At 42.3% G+C, this 25,086-nt stretch overlaps 1 protein-coding gene across 1 annotated transcript in view; it reads left to right on the top strand.

Moving 5' to 3' along the window:
• ntng2a (netrin g2a) overlaps positions 1-25,086 on the top strand; it is a 72,988-nt gene that overhangs the window by 21,654 nt on the left and 26,248 nt on the right. The gene's annotated exons all lie outside the window — the stretch shown is intronic.

Below are 25,086 nucleotides of genomic sequence, written 5' to 3'. Positions count from 1 at the left end.
TGATTGACAAGGGAAAGACAGCATGATGTCCTGCCCACATAGAAAGCATATTCGATTTTGCTGACTTGTCTCCCAGCACCATCAAGTATTTGATGTCCCAAGAGCAAACTCTTTTGTGTTGTACCTCGATTTTGTGGAGCCACAAATTGTTCGACAAAATACAAAATTTAGCCCTCAATTGAAAGGTCAGTTTCACAACTGTTATTGAACTAGACATAGATATACACTCACCGGCCACTTTATTAGGTACACCTTACTAGTACCGGTGTGGTCTTCTGCTGCTGTAGCCCAACCGCGTCAAGGTTCGACGTGTTGTGCGTTCAGAGATGCTCTACTGCATACCTCGGTTGTAACGAGTGGTTATTTGAGTTACTGTTGCCTTTCTATCAGCTCGAACCAGTCTGGCCATTCTCCTCTGACCTCTGGCATCACCAAGGCATTTGCGCCCACAGAACTGCCGCTCACTGGATATTTTCTCTTTTTCGGACCATTCTCTGTAAACCCTAGAGATGGTTGTGCGTGAAAATCCCAGTAGATCAGCAGTTTCTGAAATACTCAGACCAGCCCGTCTGGCACCAACAACCATGCCACGTTCAAAGTCACTTAAATCACCTTTCTTCCCCATTCTGACGCTCGGTTTGAACTGCAGCAGATCGTCTTGATCATGTCTACATGCCTAAATGCATTGAGTTGCTGCCATGTGATTGGCTGATTATAAATTTGCGTTAACGTGCAGTTGGACAGGTGTACCTAATAAAGTGGACGGTGAGTGTAATTAACTTTAAGCGTTAAAACTATTAGTGTTTTAAGCACATGTGCTGAATTGTCATTCATGTCTCTTTCCTGAAGAACAACTCACTTTCATTAATTCTTCAATCAAATGCCTTTATACGTCAAGCTTTAACTGTGTAATTCTTTCTTTTGGTGATAGTACTAATTTTTAGAGGAAAGTGTTGGTGGGGTTGATTTCTACATCATGGTTACCGTATTGTTACGATGTCTGAAAGTTAAATGTATGTACTGTAAGGCCAATAGTCTTGCGTTTAACTCATCCAAATCAGATGAATTAAACACTCATCTTCAGAATATGGGTTGTAGATTTGTGTCATAATAGTCACCTGTAAAGAAAAGAACTACTTAGTAACAGCATCCACAAAGTGCACTTTAGTGAACTTTAAGCCAACTGGTTTTCCGTTCTTTTCTCGATACAGCAAAAATATATGTCGATGATGTTTGCACATATGCTCCTGATGCCATGATTGTAAAAAAAAACAAAAAACAGCAAAACAAGGCTGACAATCTCTTAATACCATGTCTATAGCCACTGATTAAAACATTTTGGAAAGATGTGCTGAGAAGGGTAACACATCTATTACAGTCTATTGCTTTGTCCTCGAAATATATGTTGGAAAACGTATACATGATAAAAATATTCGGGACGAGGTCGTCGATGCACAGCACAAACCTCCGGTAATACAAGCCTTCAATCAATAGTTATTCTAGCATGTCAAACAGGAAATTGTTTTAACGGCGACAGCGAGAGAGCTGGCTTAAAGCAGACAAATGGGCCTCACTGAAGCCTGACTGATGCTGCCTTACTTCCATAATGACCAAGTCAGGCACTGAAAATGCTAAGCTAATACGCCACTGGAAAATTGTTCCTGGATATTTTATTCATCCCACAATATTGGGAAGCATTTTAGCAGCGCTGAATAATGAAAATGTCTCGGCCTTCCTGATGGCCACGGACGGTGAGCACTGCTCTAAATAGACCGTACGGAGTACGGTGGGGTGGCGGAGCGTGGAGTTAGAGTGGGGCACAGGGACGTTTCAGACAGAGCGCTTAAATCAGCAGAGGCCCAGCCATACTTACTCTGTCATGCCTCATTTCCGCTTGTCATCGAGTGTGTAGTTATAATCGCCGGTAATTATGTTAAATGGGGTATAACAACAAGGGCTAAGCATCCCTAATTGAGTAAGATGTAGTGCTACTTGTGAAAAGGGATTCAAGGCTCGCTGGTAATTTTTTTAGCTCTGTGGTTTGTGTCTTGTTTCTAAGATTAGATTATAGGTTCCCTGTTAAGAAAACTTGTCTAGTTAGCCAGATCTCTAACCGTGGTATGTGAGTGTTTCTATAAATAAAAAAAATTTAAATAAATAAAAAAAAGAGGTTGGCGTTATTTTTTTCCTCCTTTGTTTGATGGCATTTATGAGTACTGTTGTAGAGCTGCTGCTTTCAGAAGTGAAGCGTAACTTTCAGAAAGCATCACGCAGTACAGCGCTGCATATGTCAAGCGGCATAACGAGGCGCTGTCACTCTCCGTGTTTGTGTGTGTGTGCGCTTCACATCTCCATTTTTGCTTCAGTATTGCAGGAGAGAGTAGACTTGAGTAGTGTTTCATCCCCCCGTTCGCCTGCACGCTACCGCGCCGCAGTCTGACATGTGATCCAGGCATAAGAGACTCAGTTCACAAACAGGAGTCCCTCTGGATCAGGCCCGATTTGGAAATGCTGGAATAGTACTGGGAGCAATTTCTCAAGCAGACAAATATCCTAGAGACGTCATGTGAACCTGATTAAACCTGGTACGTGAAGAAATTAATTAGGGAAGCATTATTCCCCAGGAATGTGTCGATTTATGCAAAGACTTCAGCTCATTAGCTAGCTGCTTTAACATGGGACGTCCTACACGTCTGACTGTCTAATTTTCTACGCGTCCCATCTGAGGCTTTCATTCTGCTGCCTCGTGAAGCCCATGTCGGGCTTCCAAGTGCAGCTGTAGTATGTCTTCTGCTCCACATCGGAATGAGCAGTGGGAATACTGTGCTGATGTTGGGAGGAGTGCACATCAGCATGCAGTGCTTTCTTGTCAATGTGCTGAGAACTCAAAAGGCCACTCTGGAAGTGTGAGGTCGAGTAGGGAAGAGGTTAAACCGAGGCACTCAGGGTACTCAGTTCTGCTGTCTTTGGACTTGAGCTGGCTTGAAAACAGAGATCAGGTGAGGAGGGTTGCTGTGAATTGGGTTGGAACATTACTGGAATGTAGGTAGGAGCTTTGAGATACAGGGTGACAGCTATTGTGCATAAAACTCTTTCTTTCTTTCTTTCTTTCTTTCTTTCTTTCTTTCTTTCTTTCTTTTACACACTACAGGGGGCTTAGTGGTTAACAACATTGTTTGCCTCACACTTGCAAGGGTTGGGGGTTTGATTCCCACCTCCACCTGTGTACGCTTGCAGAGTTTGCATGTTTCCTCTGGTCTTCTGAGATTTCCTTTTCTGGTTCAAAGACCTGCGTTCTAGGCGGATTGACATCTCTAAATTATCCATAGTGTGTGAGGTGAGTGTGTATGTGATTGTGTTCTGCAAAGCCTTGGCAACCTGTCTCCTTGGCCCCTCAGATAGGCTCTATAGGATCCTGTGTAGGATAAGGTACAGAATTTGAATGGACTTTGTTTTTTCAGTGGCGGAGTAAAGCATTGATTTTCATCCTGTTCTTGGGATCTGTCTTATAGCCACAATTAAAAAGTTAAGAATTTAAACACTACTGAGAAAAGAAATTTCTTCACTTTCTTACTCACAACTTTAGTCTCTACTGTTACACACATGTTAAAGATGGACACTGATTAGCGTATTATTTTCTGGAACGTGCTTGTACAAGAGACAAGAGTCATGAATAGGGTTGCAAAGGGGCAGAAAGTTTCCGGTAAATTTCCGGAAACTTTCCACTGGAACTTAATCTGGGGAATTTTGGAAATATTCAAAATTGGAAACTTTACGTGAATTTATGGAAATTTACGTGAATTTATGGGAATTACGGGAATTTACGGGAATTTATGGGAATTTATGGGAATTAATTGGAAATTTATATAAACTATATCATATACAAATCTAAATAAACATTTTGTTTGGTCATAAGCAGACATGCATGCAAGGTAATACAAATTTTAAAAATGACGTCTTGACTGATTTAATTGTAAGTAGAACTTTAATTGATTCTTTCATTGAGTAACACAAAAGCATAATAAACATTATTGTGCTTGTAATAAACATAATAAACTTAATAATTGTAATAAACGTTATTTTATAGAGGATTTTTTTATTTCGGGGGGAGTGAGTGTGTGGGAGTGGGTCATCAAATTATCTGTGCATGTGGTAACACTCCTAATTTACGGCTTATTAAGAGTTAGTAAGGTAGTTATTAAGTTTAGGTATTGGGTACAATTAAGAATGTAGGATAAGGTAATGCAGAATAAGGCATTAATATGTGCTTAATAAGTACTAATAAATAGTCAATATTCAATTAATATTCATGCTAATAAGCAACTAGTTAAATGACCCTAAAATAAAGTGTTACTGTGCATGTTATGGAAGAATGCAAGCACATGCAGGGGCTTTTGACCTCAATGGCCCTCCAGTAAGCAGTGTGCTGCGTGCAAGTGACCGAGGAATGCAGGGTACAAATTCAACTTAAATTGCATGAAATCTTGTTGTTTTAAACAAAATTATGCTGCAAGATTTTTTTAACTACATTTAAGTTCCTTGTTATAGGCAACTTTGCATTTTTTTTTAAATACCAGTTTATTTCCCTATATTCCCGTTAATTCCCATATATTCCCGTTAATTCCCATATGTTCCCGTTAATTCCCATGGAAAGTTTCCAGCCTTGAAAATTCCCGGAATTTTGCAACCCTAGTCATGAACAGGTAGCATGAACGCAGGGTTTGACTTCCATTATCGCTGAACTGATTGTATGGTCTTATTTAAAATGAAACGTTTCACTGAAAAAACAACACAACTCGAAAGAATTCAGTGCCCGGAAAACACTTTGGATTATAAATAGTAAAACAGAGCTGTTATCAGTTAGACACTGATCCTATATCAGAGGTCTGATGTAGACAGCAGCCGGGCAGTCTGCGTTAAGACAGATGAATCAGCTGGAAGCGCCCGGCCTGTCTGAGAGCTGGACAGAACCATTATCCTCTCTGACCCCCTCAGTCACATCCTCCTTCAGAATGATTTTGGAAATGTCAGACTGTCAGCACGGCAGCCTGTGGATCAGGAGTTACTCTAAGGCTTCCGACGGAAGCCGCACCACCGAGCCTGTCTTGAGTTTCAGTTTTAATTTGCCCCGGGTGTACGGAAGCGATCCGGGCCTGCGCGTGTGACGAGATCCTGGCAGACGAGATAGAGCTGAGATTGGTATGTGTTGGTAAATACGTTTTTGAGCAAAGTGACAGAAAAGGCCACTCTCCGTCAACTTCTAAATGTCCCAGTGTGGGTGTTAGAGAATCTTCTTTTTTGAAGAACATCAAGCCTGTGTAAACCACGCATAAACCTGCCTGCGCTAAATTCGTTCACTCCTTACAATGTGGGCTGGTTATTGATTTGCTCTAATTCTACTGTATGTGTGTGGGTATTAGTTTTCCTCACACCTCAGCTGCTATGTGGGGGAATTTCCTTTGTCTTCTCCTGTGCAAATCATGTGTGAATTTTCAAATCTACAGTACCTGAACACCACATTGTTTAAATGAGAGAATCTCTCCACTAATCGGTGCTTTGATGCACCAAGCTCTCGATCTCGCCGTCTCTCTTTCGCATTAGCTTCCTTCCCATCTGTCTCTTTCTTTACTTTCTGGCAAGACAGACCCATGCGAGATACTTAACGGCAGACGTTACCCTCTCTCTCTAGCGGTAAGTGGATTAGCTGGTGACTGAGTGAGCACTGAAAAGAACCCGGTGTGCATGAGTGGGGGAAAGAACTACTATTGTACCGCACTATTGTTCAGAATCTTCAGAGCAGGACCAGTTCACTCAGATCAGCATGTTCTGTCTAATGCTGTTTAAGATAATAAAGCCGGATCAGATCCTAGACTTAGTGCACATTACTTTAGGGAGGTTGGTAGGTGTATTCTTTGGGTTGGCGCTCTTAAAATATCTCAGGCACAATCCAGGATCAGCAGTTGTGACTAAGAACAACCTACGATCAATAGTGGAACACTATGATACAAGATTAGTGCTTTATACAGCTTTCACATTGGGAAATGTTGACGCTTTAGACTATATATCATTCGGAAAAGGCCATCTCTATAGTATTATAATATCCGGCTTCTACAAAAGTGAAAAAGGAGACGATTACATTAAAAGATTTTCTTCTGACAATAGTGCATGTTCATTGCAGACATTCTTGGGTGGCCAACCAGTCAGAGACCAAGAGCCACGTTTTTTACTGTGTTACCGCAAAGAGCCACATCATACACATGGGCACACATGATCATCACCTTTTTTTATCCCTGCCATTTTGAGAGTGAACTTGACACAAATTGTTTACTCAAATGATCTTGCTCCTACTGGGAAACTTTCATTCATTCATTCATCTTCTACCGCTTATCCGAACTACCTCGGGTCACGGGGAGCCTGTGCCTATCTCAGGCGTCATCGGGCATCAAGGCAGGATATACCCTGGACGGAGTGCCAACCCATCGCAGGGCACACACACACTCTCATTCACTCACGCAATCACACACTACGGACAATTTTCCAGAGATGCCAATCAACCTACCATGCATGTCTTTGGACCGGGGGAGGAAACCGGAGTACCCGGAGGAAACCCCCGAGGCACGGGGAGAACATGCAAACTCCACACACACAAGGCGAAGGCGGGAATCGAACCCCCAACCCTGGAGGTGTGAGGCGAACGTGCTAACCACTAAGCCACCGTGCCCCCCTACTGGGAAACTTTGAGGTATTTATTTCATTCCACTCACATGCGCGTTTGACGAAAATACTGTATTGAACTCAAGCGAAGCGAACACGCATATTAAAAAGACACAAATACAAACTTCGATATGAACGTAAGAGCCGCATGAAACCGGGCAAAGAGCCGCATGCGGCTCGGGAGCCGCGGGTTGGCCACCCCTGTACTAGGGGCTGTACTGTATATTCATAAAATAAATTTAATTCCTAGCTAGTCAAGATATCGGGTCTCATCAAGTTTTCCATTTTACACGTTTTAAGTATTGTCCAATAGAAAGTTTGTCTACATTCTAGCATGTGGACCCAGTATAATTAAACAGCGAATGAGCTACAGTATTAACACACACTATGCCACCAGACATGCCATGAATAGCTTGATTCAACTAAAGACAAGGCCCAAAGAACACTTCCTGTACCACTCTCCAGTGCTCTCAGCATGCACCTTAAGTGTGTCACATGTCATTACGAGTGAAACCAAGGGCTGTTGCTGCTCCTTTCTTTTCTCATGGGTATCTTTGTGATGTGGAGCGCAGGCATGCGTGAAGGAGACACAGCGCACACATACAGTACGCACACACACACAGCTAGGTTAGCAGATCAGAAATCCTCCTACCCCTAAGAATCTCCTGGGCCTTTCACAATCCGAGAGAGCGGGGGCTCCATCATCAGCCTCTCCTCCGAGAACTGGTACACCAACACCTACAGTTTTCATCCAAAGCTTGACAGAATGAATAGAGATCAGAAGCTTCCAGTTTTAGTCCTCAGAGTGTGGTGAAGTACATACAGTAGTATTGCTTTTAATTAATCAGTTGGCTCCTTATTTGGTTCTTAAGCATTTTGGAGTGGACTCAAGTGCAAGAGAGCTGGAAATATACAAAACTAACCATTAAAGAAGTGCATGACTTCATATACTGTAAATTACAGCACATGGTCATTATAGCACAGTGAAATTCTTTTCTTCACATATCCCAGGTTGTTAGTGTGGCGGCGACAAGGGCAAGGGGAAGAAAACTATTTAAAAAAAAATTATAATGAGAATCGATTTTCACGATATCCAACTACGCCGCTCTGGGAATTTCACCCACGGAATTAACATGCACAGGTTCGAATCACCAATAATGATCAGAGACATTGGCCAGAATCGAAAAATAGACTTTATTGACAATTTTCTAACAAAAGCACCATTAAAATAAAAACAAACATATTCCTTTCCTGCTAAGAGTCAACAACAAGTCAAGTCAAGGCAGGGAACTTGGGCATACAAACAGAGGTGGAGGGTCAGACTAAACTGTCCAAGAATACCTTTCTTACACACATGCACACATGCACAAAAACTTATTGAACTCAAGAGCACAGCACACGGTGAAGAAGACACCACCACCCAGGAAGGAACAGTCTTCTATCCCATGCTCAGATCCTGCCAAGACAACAAAAACAAAAACCAAAACAAAACAATTAAAGCAAATGCAGGATAAATCCACAATGCTAATAAAAATAACAAAACTCAAACAAAACAGTAATAAACCACAATGAACTCAACTTGAACAATCCAATAAATCAAAATAATTTCAATCAAAACTGAAGAAAAAAAAAAAAATTTTTTTTTTAATCGAACACGGACTCAATTACACGCCTTGGATGTTATAAAGAGGCAATAAAGCAACTTTATTTGCCAAACTTAAAAACTGGAAAATTCCAACCCAGCGCTGCATCAGACTCTCACAGCAGCTTCAATGTCCACATGCGGTTCTTAAAATAGTGATCCTGTAGTGAAGATTAAAGTAGGAAGTAGCAGTCAAAAGTGACAGCAGACTCGAAACAAAGCGTTGCCTTACCCTCGATGTCCACATCCAGTTTTTACACTTAGCGTATTAACGACGCGTCCACTGACAATCTGAAAGATACACTGAAAGTGACATACCCCAGGTGGCACGTTTCTGGGGTATTTATACACTAGAGCATGCCGCTGATTGGCTAAAACAAACAATTGAAGCAATCGTCCCTCCTGCCACATTAGGAAGCTGGGGTCAGAGCACAGGCTCAGCCATGATACAGCATCCCTGAAGCAGAGTGAGTCCAACACTGGCAGCTACACAGATGAAAGATCAATTCAATCATCTTCAGGAATAAATCCATGGTTTTTGCTAGTCAGGCTCATGGCCGATCCAGAGCTCATCCTGGTGACAGTCAACCACTTGTATTTGACTTTACGCCCGTCCATTTCAGGGCACCATACACACACACACACACAATCATGCAGTTAATCAAAAGTAAGGGCAATTTAGAGCCATCAATCACACATTTAAGAGCTCAATTCCGAATTAACATTTAACATTTCCATAATATCCCATCAGTCTTAAGAACTATAGTTCAGCTATGAGGCCATTACAATGATGTCAGTATGTGGCCATTCTTTCTTTTATTCATTGCACCAAGCAACAAATAGACATTCTGCAAATGCAAGTGTTCAGTATATAATTAACTACCGCTATTAGTGTACTGGACCTGACACTGGCACAAAGAACCTAGTGTAAACATGCTCATTTTCAGTAATCACTCGCTTAGGATCTGCAGATAATGGGAAGACTGGGGTTGGAATATATAGCAGACTCCCTTATCAAGAGCCCTTGGTTATGGGCCTCGTTATTGGGCCAGCAGCTTGGTGGTATTGGGATTTGTACAGTACTCAGGGTTGCAAGCTTTGGTAACCTGGAGAAAAAAGATGTTCAGCTCTACCAATGAAAGCAGTCTGAAATATGCTTTTAAAAGTATGCGATTTATTTTTCATATAACAGATAATTGATTTCTGTACTCTGGTGCTGCCACCTTTTTGGCTCTCAGCATTCTGTAACCAAGTCTTATGTTGAAGCTATTCGAATGCACTTATTTCTGAAGCTTTTCATCGAAGCAGTATTTGCTACAGAGGGTTACTGGCTAGAAAAGTAGCAGAACTTGAACACAAGGGCAGAGAAATCAATCGTCCATGCTTACCATCTCGCCGAGTGAGAACCACTCAGTTTCTGTGAAATATCGAATTAACTGACACAGTAAAGACATACTGTTAGGACTGACCTATTTACATCTTAAGCCAAGAAGCTTCCTAAAATGTTGTGGGGGATAAAATGTCGCCACCTTTGCTTGTGAATATTAGGGATGAGCGAGTACAGCATTATCTGTATCTGTATCCGTATCTGTTAACCATATGAATTATCTGTATCTGTAGGTGTGGGTGGGGCCTAACCCGGAAGTAGGCGGGGCTTATCTTGAAATGGGTGGGGCTTTAACAGTAAATATTTGTAATATTTATAACACTAGCTTACTACCTTTATGTTTTTATGAAATACAGCAAAAACATGTCAGACACTCGGAGTCTGCTTACTGGTTAGAGACAGCTGAAGGTTTAAAAAAGAAAAAAAATCTCCGACAGGCAGAGACGCAATGCGAGTCGCATTCTACCAAGCAAGCACCACGTCTGAACGAACCCACGTTTACCAGAACTCTACTGGTTAGTAAGTACGTATTATTAAGGTTACAACCCGAAGTAAAAAGCTGAAGAAACCCTAAACGTTAACGGAAAAGACCCGCGAACCCGAGTGACTGAGGGAGAGACAGAGAGCTGTTGTGTGTGTGACTGTGAGTGAGCAGAGCGAGACACAGCAACACAATACATCTGTATGTGTGTAGGGGAGGGGCGCTGTGACTAGCCTATCACTGTAGGGGAGGGGCGCTGTGACTAGCCTATCACTGTAGGGGAGGGGCGCTGTGACTAGCCTATCACTGTAGGGGAGGGGCTGTGACTAGCCTATCACAGAACGCTGACATAATCAGCTACCCAATGATGATTTTCATTCAATCCGAGCACAGACTCGTATTATAATACTCGTACTCGGCAGAAGTGCTTTATCCCTACCGGATACTCGTTTCAGCCGAGTATCCGGCTCATCTCTAGTGAATATTGTCTGTAAGACTTGTGTGTAAAAGTTTCTTTTTTTGGCTTTTGTTTGCAGTTGCTAGTGCATGATGTAATACTTGGCCTAGTTTAGGGAGGAGCATGGTGGAGTGTGGTGCTGTTGGTACAGTAGTACGGTGGCGAGCAGAAAATGAATGTATTATAGATGGAAGGGTTTAGGGCAGAACAGCACTTAACGCAACCTCTTGGGAATGGCGCGAGTGTGCTGCTAAAAAGCCCTGCACCATCAATGCTGACCATCAAACGTGAGTCCTTGGCCTCGGTTACTCTTCCGCTAAGGTTACATAGCAGACAGCTCTCAATGCGGCTTCGACGAGAGCACTCTCAACACATTCATTACACTGGCGTATGATGAGATACATAATTCAATAATGTCGAGCAAGTGTGGAGACAAGTGTTCTTGGTTATTGCCTGTGTAAAGGAGTTGCTGGCACTCTCTGAAATGGCCTTTCTCTTTGCTGCTCATACAAATCTGTGCATCCATCCCCCCGACTGCACCCGCTCCCATCTCGCCAGCAAAAAACACATATACAATTAAACTGATATACACTCAAACTGTATACACTCACACACCTAGAGACATGCATTGTAGCCAATCAGCAACAAGCATGCGTTGGACCTGTCCTTTCTGTTTCATATTGATGAACGATTGGATCATATGCTGTTGTTGATTATGTTCCAAGGGCAACGTATCCAGAAATGTGGATGCGTTCGTTTACAGCACATCATGCTTTTTATTCAGTTGTAGTTACCTTTTAATGTTGTGCAACATCCGCGAAACAAGTTCCTGTTAGCATTTGTGTTATAGCAGCTTTCTTCAACATCTTGTTAAAGTTTAAAAAGACAGAAAGAAAAATGCACTTTGTCTTGTTACATAGAAACCGGAAGTCATCAAGCACTCTGTTTTAAAAACACTTTCGTATAGGAAAGCTTTACTTGACTGTTCTTTCTTTCTTTCTTTTGCATATACTCACACTCATTTTCTACCGCTTATCCGAACTACCTCGGGTCACGGGGAGCCTGGACGGAGTGCCAACCCATCACAGGGCACACACACTCTCATTCACTCACACACTCACACACTACGGACAATTTTCCAGAGATGCCAATCAACCTACCATGCATGTCTTTGGACAGGGGGAGGAAACCGGAGTACCCGGAGGAAACCCCCGAGGCACGGGGAGAACATGCAAACTCCACACACACAAGGCGGAGGCGGGAATCGAACCCCCAACCCTGGAGGTGTGAGGCGAACGTGCTAACCACTAAGCTTCCGTGCCCTCCTCTTTTGCATATATATTTTTTTAATTACACCAAAATATTTAATCACATTCAAAGTCAAGACAACCTCAAAGTGTACCTGATTATTAACACCCAGAACTATCTGAACTAAACACATCTTTTGGATGTGATCTGTCTGTACTTTTGTTTTATGTTATAAATATTCTTAGTTTCTTAGAATGTGGGCATATTACCTAAAGGTTGGATTTTTTTCTTCTTCTCCAGTTTACTTTTCTTAGTCTTTAATATCCTCAACTCTCTGGATTTCCTGTAATTCAAGTGTAACAGTCTAATGATGTCCTCATCATTAGTATAATAGAATTAACCCGTGTTATTAACCCAGACCCCTTCTCTCACCCCAAGCGATTAATGAGAAACTGCGTCCTGCTGCCCGTATACACTCTGAACTCTCTGATAATTCAATTAGCACTTGAGGGAGTCATAATTGCTAGTACAGTGATACTGTGGAGTCTCCACAGCTTAAGAATGATGAAATGGGAGATGTTGATCCTCCATTAGGTTATGATTCAGCACCCAGCTGGAATCTGATCTGAATTATACAGCCTAAGATAGCACACGTTGCAGCTCTTTCACGACGTTTTCCAGCGCATCTAACATCACAGACGATATCATAAACCCTGCTTAATTCTGCGACGTCTCTTGTTCTGCACTGCTTGACATTGTGTGAATTTGAGACGTTGCTCCTTCTAAAAAAAAAAAAAAAGTCAGTAATGATGTAATGGTCATGGAAGGAGATGAGACCGTCGTCCAACGAGCGCTGTAGTGTGATTAAAAAATAATAAATTGAAAAAACAAAGCACAGCGTTAAGCCGTGATACATATAAATTCAAGTCTTTAATCATTCCTGCTGTCTGTACTGCACATCAGTTGCAGTTCACGAGGATGATGTCAATTTTAATTGCGCTGTACGTCCAAACAAATAGTATTGCTTGTACAGATTTCTTTTAGGCAAGAGGAAGAAAAGCCTGGAGGGCTTCGCTGTGATTTGTGCCAACGTTTTCAAAAGGTTATCAAGCAGACAGGAATCACAAGTAGGAGGAAATGCAGGAATAACTCAGAACTGTCCTCCCACATCTTTCTCTGAGAAAGGGGATCTTTGAAATTTGATTAAGGGGCGTTCGCATCCCTGAAAGCCGGCACCGCAGGGGTAAATATCTCCGCTGCCCGGATCTTCGCCCCGGGGGCTGGAATAAAAGCGGGTGTCCTGGGAAGGCAAACAGAATTTTTCATCAGAACACCGTCTCTCATCAAACTTTCATCCGCCCATTCTTTATGGTGTACTATTTCCTGCGCAAACGCCACCTCAGTAGGAGATTCCTGCTCAGCTGATTCGTGCCCGTCCTCCTGCACAAAAGCATATGGTGCATTAAATGCCACTGCTCTCTGCCCACTCGCAATACCAGCCGAAACACCACGACTGAGACGCGCAGGGTGGATGCATCAGACTGAGGAGGACTGCGTGACTCCTCCATCCAACTCCGTGCTCAGGAGGTGTGAATCACACAAACTGGCCAGGGATGTTGTAAATAGGACAAGAAAATAATAATAAAAAAGAATATTAACATTGACTTTACCCTGAAACAAATCTGGAAGTCTTTATACTGTATGTAAATATGAAGTTATATGAAAATATCTACAAACGGAAAAAAAATTAAGCGACTGACTGGTTTTTGTGTGCGCTTGCTACATAAATTAAACCTTTATAGAACTATTATTAATATTAATGTTGTTGTTGTTTTCAAGACAGTGATAATATTAAGTCAAATCTACAAACTAGTGACAAATTAAAGGAAAAATATTTAAATATAATAGCAGGCAAATGAAATCAATAAACAGCAATTTTATTATCCACTATTGTGTGTGTGTGTGTGTGTGTGTGTGTGTGTAAAGGACATTAAAGTTTATTAAGGCGTAATATTAATTAGCTGCATTAATAATTATGCCAGTAGAAAGTCCTCATAAAGAAACGTGTGTGAGTAGAAGAGATTAAATATTATATTTAGCATAGTATTAATTAGCTGCATTAATGATTATGCCAGTAAAAAATCCTCGTAAACAAACATGTGCATGTAAAAGAAATGTGTGTGTGTGTGTGTGTGTGTGTGTGTTTGTGTATATAAAAGAGATTAAGGTTAAGGTGTAGCATAGTATTAATTAGCTGCCCATGGAAAGTCCACATAAAGTGTTTGTAACAGAAATGTGTGTGCGTGTGTGTGTGTGTGTGTGTGTGCGCGCACGTGTGTGTAGATCCTGCACAAGGTGGATATGTAGAGAATAGTGTCCTGCAGGTTCCTGCTGTGGACAGTAGCACAGCATGTGATAGAAACGCGTTCAGGCAATAATTGGCAGAACCCCACTGTGAGGTTTCAATAGGGGGCTGAAATGAATTATGGAGGGTCTTTATCCCATCGCCTTACACTCTCTATTAACTGCAGCTCATGTCAGGGAAAGATTAAGACGCCACTTCCTACCTTTTCTTTCTTTCTTTCTTTCTTTCTTTCTTTCTTTCTTTCTTTCTTTCTCTTTTTTCTTTCTCAGCATCGACTCTATCATGCTTTCCCTCGGTTATCCATTCATCTGTCACCTGATCACCTGTTCATGTTTAAATCTCTTGAACTGTATGGCAGGTGGATGAACATTTGTAAGATTTCTATAAAATGATCTTTATAACCAGCAGATGAACTTCTTACATTTTGAAATTGATGAAAAAATGGGCTCGAGGTCTCAGTAAGGTCAAAATGTTATTCAATAACTTCCTTTTCTTACCTTTCCTATTTTTTCCTTTTTAGCATTTCTTCCTGTCTTTCTTTCCCATTCCTCTCACACTCTCTCTCTCTCGCTCTCTCTCTCTCTCTCTCTCTCTGACCACCTGAGCCGCTAATGCTCCGCATTGTGAAGCCGCAGCAGGTGATGCTTTGCATTTACTTTCCACCCTGTTGGCACTGTGATTGCTGGAGAGGTCCCTCCCCATTCCTGTGTCCTGTCTGAATAATTTACCGGCCGCTGCTGCCAAAGCTTTCAAAGTTCCAGGCAACTCCGAGGGAAACATTCCACAGCCTCGGTGCAGGAAAAGCCTCTCAGGGTGACCACCCACTTTCTCTATTTCACCCTGTCTCAGTACCTCTCACTCACTCTCCCTCTCTCTTTCTTTCCCTGTCTCAGTACCTCTCACTCACTCTCCCTCTCTCTTTCTTTCCCTGTCTCTCAGTACCTCTCACTCACTCTCCCTCTCTCTTTCTTTCCCTGTCTCAGTACCTCTCACTCACTCTCCCTCTCTCTTTCTTTCCCTGTCTCTCAGTACCTCTCACTCACTCTCCCTCTCTCTTTCTTTCCCTGTCTCAGTACCTCTCACTCACTCTCCCTCTCTCTTTCTTTCTGTCTCAGTACCTCTCACTCACTCTCCCTCTCTCTTTCTTTCCCTGTCTCTCAGTACGTCTCACTCACTCTCCCTCTCTCTTTCTTTCCCTGTCTCAGTACCTCTCACTCACTCTCCCTCTCTCTTTCTTTCCCTGTCTCTCAGTACGTCTCACTCACTCTCCCTCTCTCTTTCTTTCCCTGTCTCAGTACCTCTCACTCACTCTCCCTCTCTCTTTCTTTCCCTGTCTCAGTACCTCTCACTCACTCTCCCTCTTTCTTTCTTTCCCTGTCTCTACCTCTGTTCTCTTCCTTTCCCTATCTCAGACTCTATCTCTCCCTCTCTCTCCCTCTCTTGCTCTGCCTCTCCCAGTACCTCTTCCTCCCTCTCCCTCTCTTTGTCTCTCTTTATCTTTCTGTCTTAGACTCTCTCTCACACTCACTCTGTCTCTTTTATCTCCCTCTGTCTACCTCTGTCTCTCTTTCTATCCCTGTCTCAGACTCTCTTACTCACTCCCTCTCTCTCCCTCTCTTTCTCTCCCTCTCTCAGAATCTCTCTCTCTCTCTCTCTCTCTCTCTCTCTCTCTCTCTCCCTCTCTCAGACTCTCTCTCTCTAACTCACTCAGTCTCTCTCTCTCTCTCTCTGTCTCTCTCTCTCTCTTTCTCTTTTTCTCTCCATCTCTGTCAGTCTCTTTCTATCTATCACTTTCTCTCTCTGCGTCAGTTTCTCTTTTTCTCACTCTCGTCTAAAAAAACCTTTCAACTTTTTAGATACTGCTGTAGGAGGTAGAAAGCTAAGGTACTGAGGCAAGGTCTCACGTGTGCTCCCCTGTTAACATTGGCTTTTGTCTGAGAAGCTCTTTTTTACCTACATGTATGCAGGGGAAAAAAAAAAAAAAAACTTCCTTGTGAGTGCCTTTTCACACCGCCTTGACCATTCAGGGGACATTTTTTTTTAGCACCTGCCCTTCAGAATACCACAATAATGGATACATATAAAAAAAAAAGTGTCTCTTTGTTATTGGGAGAAAGTCTTTTGGTGGAGCTCCACTGGAGAACACACATCATTAGCTGAGTACAGAGCTTTTACAGCTCAGGCAATGGATTAAGACTTAAAAAAAAAAAAAAATAGAATTCGTACCCAATTATACTTCTCATTCTGAGTAATACCCAGGGTGCTACCGTTTCTTACAAATCAATATTCTCTTCCTTAGCACATGTAAGCTCAATAAAATCCTATTGTCAGGGAGCCGTCATGTTCAATTTGCTCCCAGTAGTTTGAAGACACACTCAATATAAAAGTTCACACCCAAAAGTAGTACAATGATAGAGGAACTTTCTGCTCGTTAACAGGATACACTGATCTCCATCTCACGTACAGTCAACTGGTGCTGATTTAAAATCCCCAGGCATTAGGAGCATTAATGGATGTGGAATCTCTGCCGCTTTCTCTCCTTGGTTTCTCTTAAGCCGCAGCCATTTGGAAGCAATAAGTAAGACGTGCCGTGGTAATCATGACGGATCTCGGTGTGACCAGGGTGACTCTTGGGGCACCATTTGTTCCCTGTCCTTCTTCTGCACGTTTCTGCTATGCGTAAGTGCCTCATGATCAGCCTGGCATCACTTCTGTTCAAATGAGTATAAATGGCATACGTTGGGATGGTGAAGGCTGCTGAAGGAAAAGAAACAGGGGGCCAATAAATATGGCTCCCATTAGCAGCAGTCTCCAGCTGCTTCAGAGAAGCCCAGTGTTTCTGCAGTGGCCTTTTATCTGTTTTTCCACATTAGTTTATTCGCTTTGGCTGTTTATTTGCCCTGACGTACTGTTTGCTTTGTTTGTTCCCAGCTCCAACTTTAGGACATAAAAGGAGTTGAGCTCTTTTGTTAGGAGCCATAAAAGCATAAATAAATGCACTTTCTGTTGTGCTGTTTGCCAAGAGCCCAGCTGTGCTGTGTTTAAATACTGCAGCTAACACGTACACACACTCCCACGTAGATGTGTCAAGCCTTCGGTACCTACAGTACAGCTGAGCTTAACCAGGGGTTATGACAACAAAAGCTCTTAGATTAAATGCTAATATTCACATGCCTGGTTAGTGTCTTGAGAAATAATATACACTGGACATAAAAAGTCAAGTCATGTCAATTCTGTTTCCACCTTCAATGGGATATAACAGTATAATGGGATATAATGTCAAAGTTATAGTAAAAGTCAAGTAAAATAAAAGAGCTGTAGGAATGTTATTCACATGTCTGAGATTTGGGTAGATTAGATGGCTAGAAAAAGCGTAATTCACTCCAAACCTTCTAGCAACGTTATACTCTGATGAGACCAAAAAAAACAAGAAATATATATCCAAGGTGAAGCCTGGTGGTGGCAGCATCATGCTCCAGATTTGGCCAGATTTTTCTTTACTAAAAGCAATGAAGTTTTTTAGTAGCATCCAAGCACCACCTTTTAGAAAAGTATTTAAACAAACAAAAAAAATCAGGTATAGAAAATGCATGTTATTGGCTTTCAAATGCAACACAATGATTCTGTTAATCTGACTGGGTTGTGATGTGAGCTCATGTCCATGGTTTAAAGGATAAGCTGACCAAGTACTCACCTGCTACATTTACACCTGCTGTTCACCTGTTAGACATAAAAGTGATGTGTTTGAGGTCTGAATAAGGTGCTGCTCTTATACTATGTGCAAAAAAGAGACAATACTAAATACTAACTAAATAAAAATTTATGTACCTATTTATGTACTTAATATGGGGGGCACGGTGGCTTAGTGGTTAGCACGTTCGCCTCACACCTCCAGGGTTGGGGGTTCGATTCCCGCCTCCTCCTTGTGTGTGTGGAGTTTGCATGTTCTCGCCGTGCCTCGGGGGTTTCCTCCGGGTGCTCCGGTTTCCTCCCCCGGTCCAAAGACATGCATGGTAGGTTGATTGGCATCTCTGGAAAATTGTCCGTAGAGTGTGATTGAATGAGTGAATGAGAGTGTGTGTGTGCCCTGTGATGGGTTGGCACTCCGTCCAGGGTGTATCCTGCCTTGATGCCCAATGACGCCTGAGATAGGAACAGGCTCCCCGTGACCCGAGATAGTTCGGATAAGCGGTAGAAGATGAATGAATGAATGAATGAATGAATGTACTTAATATGGCTTTGAATACCTCTCAAAGCATTTTTTGTATGAATTTACAACCCAAAACACGACAGAGCTTAAGTTCAGAACCAAAACGGAATTTGTGCCTGTTATATTGTGCTTATGTTCAACATTGAATTTCTTTGTCCTGTCTTAATACGACAAAGTATTTCTGAATGACTCATATGAATTTAGACACAGGGGGCTTTTTGTTTTTACCCAGCCTACGAGGGTCAATATATACTGTGGTGGAAATTTTTACTGAAGAGATGTTTGTAAGGCCCTGTCTTTCTATGCTCGTGACTGGTAGTTGTTGTGACTAGAAATTGTTATTGCCAGTGGTAGTTTTTGTAGAATACGGCAAGGACAAAGGGGACTGGAGACGAGTTTGTGGGACCTAGGCTCATAAACAGCTGTAGTAGACCTTGGTAAGGACAAGATTAGCTTGATCAGGTGGTGAGCAGGTGTTGTGCATCTAAGCCAATGATTGAGGATGTTTTCCTTTTACATGTTTAGTTGTTTGAATCATGCATATAAAATCTTGATGAAATCAGTGATCGGGGCCAAGCCTTACTCACGCTACACGAGGAGTGTTGGGTCCTGTTGCGCAGCAGCACACAATAAATTGTGAAACCTTTTTACTCTTGCCCGTGCCCACCAGTGTGATACTTTATACTGTACATCTCTCAAAACTCAAAACTTCCACAACAATTCATAGATAGGTTCCATTTATAGATAGACATGAAAGCATTCTGCACACATGACCAAACTCTTAGGTCCCTTGGGCCCTATAACCGTGGCTTCTGTTCCCTTCAGTGATGACTAAAACTTGCTCGGTTAATTCATTTGAATGAGATGAAACTGAGGGGGTGCACGGTGGATAGTGGTTAGCACGTTCGCCTCACACCTCCAGGGTTGGGGGTTCGATTCCCGCCTCCGCCTTGTGTGTGTGGAGTTTGCATGTTCTCCCCGTGCCTCGGGGGTTTCCTCTGGGTACTCCGGTTTCCTCCCCCAGTCCAAAGTCATGCATGGTAGGTTGATTGGCATCTCTGGAAAATTGTCCACAGTGTGTGATTGTGTGAGTGAATGAGAGTGTGTGTGTGCCCTGCGATGAATTGGCACTCCGTCCCGGGTGTATCCTGCCTTGATGCCCGATGACGCCTGAGATAGGCACAGGCTCCCCGTGACCCGAGGTAGTTCGGATAAGCGGTAGAAAATGAGTGAGTGAGAGAGATGAAACTGAATTGAATTATCCAGTCCTACTTGTCAAGTGCTGAGACATACGTTATAGACTGACCGTGAATTAATTACACTGGTTGCAGATTAAATAGCCAAACGAACACGAGCGTGGTGAGGTGACTTAGTAAGAGTGCCCTGTGGCCTGCCTGTGGATCGAGAAATGAGTGGAATAGGCCCCATAGTGCTGGATCAATGTTATATTTCCCTATAGTCCATATGTATCAAAGAGAACTCATGCTGGATCTGCTTCCTGTGGCTCAATTTAATTGAGTTCAGTATGATCTGAACTCGAACGAAAAAAGAAAGTCCTTGATATAGCTTGCTCCTCGAGATATTTGCTCTACCCCCATCAGGGTTCAGCTCTGGTCTAATCAACATGTGTGGAACTTATTCTCCTGATCCTTTAGTCACAGATGGTTAGAGAGAGGTTAGAGAGCTCGGTTTTGGCACCGGGTTTGTTCATGAGTTCTCTTCCTGTGTCAGTCAGTGGGGTGTCCACACTGTGGCCTCGATATAGCTGCCCTGGATCTCCGAGCAGGCCGTGTTTATGCAGAACTTGTTAAACCTCAGTTCACACTCCAAAATCAGGAGCTGCAGCCGTGGCAACCCTTATATGCTCCCTGCTGTGTGTGCGTGTATGTGTATGTGTAAAAAGTGTATGTCCTCTCATACTTGTTTAGAGCAGGACATACAGTAAGAGCATAGTGTAAAGCTCTACCAGCAACAGAACATCCTCTGCCTTACTGCTCTTTACAGTGAAGCGAATGATGTATTCTGTCCTTGGTTTTTAATCAAGCGCCTATAGTGTCCACTTTGCACTTTTTTATGAGGTGTCAATAATTTCGAATATTCATGACGCCAACGGTGCATACCAATCTCACTGCTGGTACGCATTCTGCATGTGCTTCCGCACCCACTAGCCAAGCAAATTTACAAAACGCCAGCAGGCATTTATTCAACTGTCAGAGCAGACAGATTTCTTTTTTCCAGGGCTTTTTCCCTCCTGTCTAAACAGTGATTGAATCATTTACAGCGTGGTCCCTTCCCGGAATAGAGGTGGGGTTAGGTGACACAAGACACATCAAGAATATCTGCAGCTTTTTAGGAACACAATCTTGTCGTGACCCGTCGATGCGTCAGTAAACGTGCACTTTTGATGCTTCTTATAGCGATCGCTGCCTCGGTTTTAATCACACGTTTTTTTCAGGACTGGTGACTCATCGGATATATACATGTGAATCATTTCTTGATTTCACAGAAGTCTGTTGTTTAGAAATTCAATAAACAGACTTGCACCTAATAAATGCTGTCATTTAAATGCCAGATACATGCTTTCACTCCATGCGTTCAATGCCTTGACAAAACAAAAAAAACCTTCATTCACGTCATTAAATTGAAATAGTTCATGCAAAACTTCTGCAATTAAATGGCTAATAGGCGTTTAGAGGTGTGTCAAGGGTCGCTTATAGTTTATTTTTTAGCATACTTTCATGTCTAAGTATATTTAAACAGAGCAAACGATTAGCATACGCTAATGTATTAGTAATAATATAGTTCTAGAAATATTTCTAAGGACATATATTTATTTCAGTTTCACTTATACTGGAACCAGACAAACATGTCCATGGGTGCCCAGAAAAAAGTACCAATATTGGTTCTGTCTTTGGTCTTCTTTGATTTGGTCAGGTATATTGAGAATCCAAATTGTTTTAAACCTTTAATATATGTTATTATTATTATTATTAAAGCGGTCTTTTTTATATCACTGGAAAAACACAACTTTCATTCTAGCTGCTGTTTCACTAACTTCACTAAAACATCAACTTTCCCACTAATCTATCCATTCATCTATTTTCTGAATCTGTTATCCTACACAAGGGGGGCACGGTGGCTTAGTGGTTAGCACGTTCGCATCACACCTCCAGGGTTGGGGGTTCGATTCCCGCCTCCGCCTTGCGTTGTTTGCATGTTCTCCCCGTGCCACGGGGGTTTCCTCCGGGTACTCCAGTCTCCTCCCCCGGTCCAAAGACATGCATGGTAGGTTGATTGGCATCTCTGGAAAATTGTCTGTAGTGTGTGATTGCGTGAGTGAATGAGAGTGTGTGTGTGCCCTGCGATGGGTTGGCACTCCGTCCAGGGTGTATCCTACCTTGATGCCTGATGACGCCTGAGATAGGCACAGGCTCCCCGTGACCCGAGAATAGTTCGGATAAGCGGTAGAAAATGAATGAATGAATGAATGTTATCCTACACAGGGTCTCAGGGAGCCTGGAGGCTATCCAAGGTGACTCAGGTCACAATCACTCACACACACTCACACACCCATTCACACTATATGGACAATTTAGAGATGCCAATCAGTCTACATGTCTTTGGATTGGAACAGGAAACCTGTGTAAAATATCCTTTAGAGTAAATATATTATTATAGTACATATATGTTTACTTCGCATCTCTAGGGATGGGGGTTCGAATCCCGTCTTGTACAATTGAATTGTAGTGTGTGAATAGGTATGTGTGCAATTGTGCCATCCAGGGTGTGACCCTGCGTTGTGCCCCAAGTCCCCTGGGGGCATTCACTAAATTCCAAGGGGTTTCGTTACCACGACGTAAAGTGGGCGTGTTTCTGGAGGTCTTGGAAAAACACCCTCTTTCAAAAAAAAGAGCAAACCTACGATGGATAATGAAGGACAAAACAGTCACACAGGTAGATTTCATATTTTATATCTATTATGCTTTATTATCTTACAGTTAAGCTATTTTCAAAAACAAATAAACAACCAAAAACTACAGTTAGGGTTAGGGTTAGTTTATCAAATAGGTCACGCCTGCCCGATGACGCAATATCTGTTCCGCTGTTCTGAAATCCCTGGAAATAGGTGCATCCCGTCCCCTGGGACAGACTACAGGTTCCCTGAAATCTACTGTAGGAGCAGCGGAATATAGATATAGATATAGGTATAAATGCTGATGTATAAGAATGAGCGCCTTGCAGCTAGAACTACTGTCAGAGCTGCTGTGCCAAAAAACTGATCAACACCTTCTGACCAATCAGATTCAAGAATTCAACAGTACTGTAGTATATAAGTGTACTAATGTCACACCTACAGTAAATGATAATTTTCTTTAAGGTTTTTGCAGACAGTTTATATTAAGTGTGTCCATTGAAAGACATCTCCAGACCCCAAAGACCTCTGAATTTTAATATCTTTGCTGCTTAATAGAATTCTGGCAGCCCAAACCATAGATGAGGTCAGAAATTGGTAAGGGCCCACAGCTTTCTGTAAGTGATTAATGCCTTGCTAAAGTCAAGAACGGTCTGGGCGCTCTCGGTTGTCCCAAAAGACACGAAGAGTGCTTAAACTGATTAATTTGTCATGATAGTGACTTGATGGGCATATGCTCTTGGAAAAATCCCTGAATGAAAGACACTGTGATTGACATCAAGTTTTAATTATGGCTTCCGGGTCTCTGGAGGGTGACATCAGTTTGGCTCTAGAGGACTTTAAAAAAAAAGAGACTTAATTAAAGTAAATGAAGTGAAATAAAACCCCACTCTGTCAATTATCCAGTGTTATCTGCCATGTTGTGAGTGTCTGGACATGAGATGATGCATTAAGGCTTGGATACAGATGGAACGTGGACACCAGCCCCATGAGAGGATCCTCTAGCATTAAAGTGAGTAAAAGTTTATGTACATGAAAAGAAGGCTACAGATTGAATTGAGTCATCTTTGTCTTTATCCAAGACAGGGTAATTAGATTTCGTTCTTGGATAGCCATGCTGTTTCTGAAATCATCATAAAGCAGGGATGCGTATGAATACAGTATTCAGAATGAACAGATTTTTAGGCAGTAGCATATGAGCAGTTTGCGGTAATTGTGAATATCGACACGGCTGTCGTTGAGCCACAGGTAATCTGAGCTGCGTTAATATTCAGTATAAAGTGAATATTACGGGGGGCACGGTGGCTTAGTGGTTAGCACGTTCGACTCACACCTCCAGGGTTGGGGGTTCGATTCCCGCCTCCGCCTTGTGTGTGTGGAGTTTGCATGTTCTCCCTGTGGGTCGGGGGTTTCCTCCGGGTACTCCGGTTTCCTCCCCCGGTCCAAAGACATGCATGGTAGGTTGATTGGCATCTCTGGAAAATTGTCAGTAGTGTGTGATTGCGTGAGTGAATGAGAGTGTGTGTGTGCCCTGCGATGGGTTGGCACTCCGTTTAGGGTGTATCCTGCCTTGAAAAAAAAAATGGTGCACTGCCCTACAGGGTTTAGCCACACCCACCAATGGTTTAAATCTGAAATCTGGTACAGAGCGTGCTCAGTGTGATCCTCACTCTATGATCTCTTATATGATCCTTAACCATGATCTCTGATCTATGAGTTGTAAACTTCATAAACTTTGAATAACATTCATTCATGATAATGTAATTTGTATTTTAATTAAAAGCACACAAGTGCATACCAATTGAGGATTTCCCTTAACAAGCAAAGGGGGTAGGGGTGGGTGGTGGGGCAGGGGGGTAGTTATCCAATTACTAAGGAACGATGCACTTTCCAGAAGCATCAACTTTTTTCATTTGGCTTTATAGATGGCAGACGTGAGCTATAATCTTATTATGCAGCAATATAGCGTCTATGTAAGGTTTAGTTACTTTTGTCATGGAAAAAATATAGGTCAGCTTCATAAATATTTCATGCAAATGGTGAGTTGCTCATGATATCCTTCATGCAAATGGACAGTAGAGTTGCTCCCTCCAGTGGGAAGAAAAGCATCAGGATTCACTCATTTATTTGATTACGTAGAGCGTAATTCTGAAAGCCATAATTTCCATACAAACCCACTTTACTCTCTGCACCTATTTAATCTCAGCTTTGAGAGGCCAGATGTGTGAACGTTGGTCATAAGCTAAGAGTCCAGATGCTTAGCTTTGTGCCATTTTGCAGATTTTTACTTATAACACCGATCATATAGAAAAAGATAGAAAACAAAATGATTCCACCTCAGTGTCTCCCATTTATTTTAATTAGGTGTGAAATAATCTCTCTCTTGCGCTGTCTCACTGTCTCTCTCATTTTCCTGTGTATTTCCCCTGAAGCATAGTAGTTGCATGTCATTTACTTCAGTATTAGTCTTCAGTTTTTCGCTTCTCGCTGCAGTGAGCTTTCGCATCCGAACAAAGCCAGATCAAGTCTCTAACAGATGTGCTGTCATGTGGGCTATTGAGATTTTCCGTCTCCTGCTACCTACTCCTAATTTTGCAGCTTTCTCACGCACATCTGTTTTGCTTTTGGTCATTTAGTCTAAAACCTGATTTACACTCAAGCCATGGTGT

Source organism: Tachysurus vachellii, chromosome 11 (assembly GCF_030014155.1).
Source record: "Tachysurus vachellii isolate PV-2020 chromosome 11, HZAU_Pvac_v1, whole genome shotgun sequence".
Lineage (NCBI taxonomy): Eukaryota > Metazoa > Chordata > Actinopteri > Siluriformes > Bagridae > Tachysurus > Tachysurus vachellii.
This window is presented reverse-complemented; position numbering and strand designations above follow the sequence as displayed.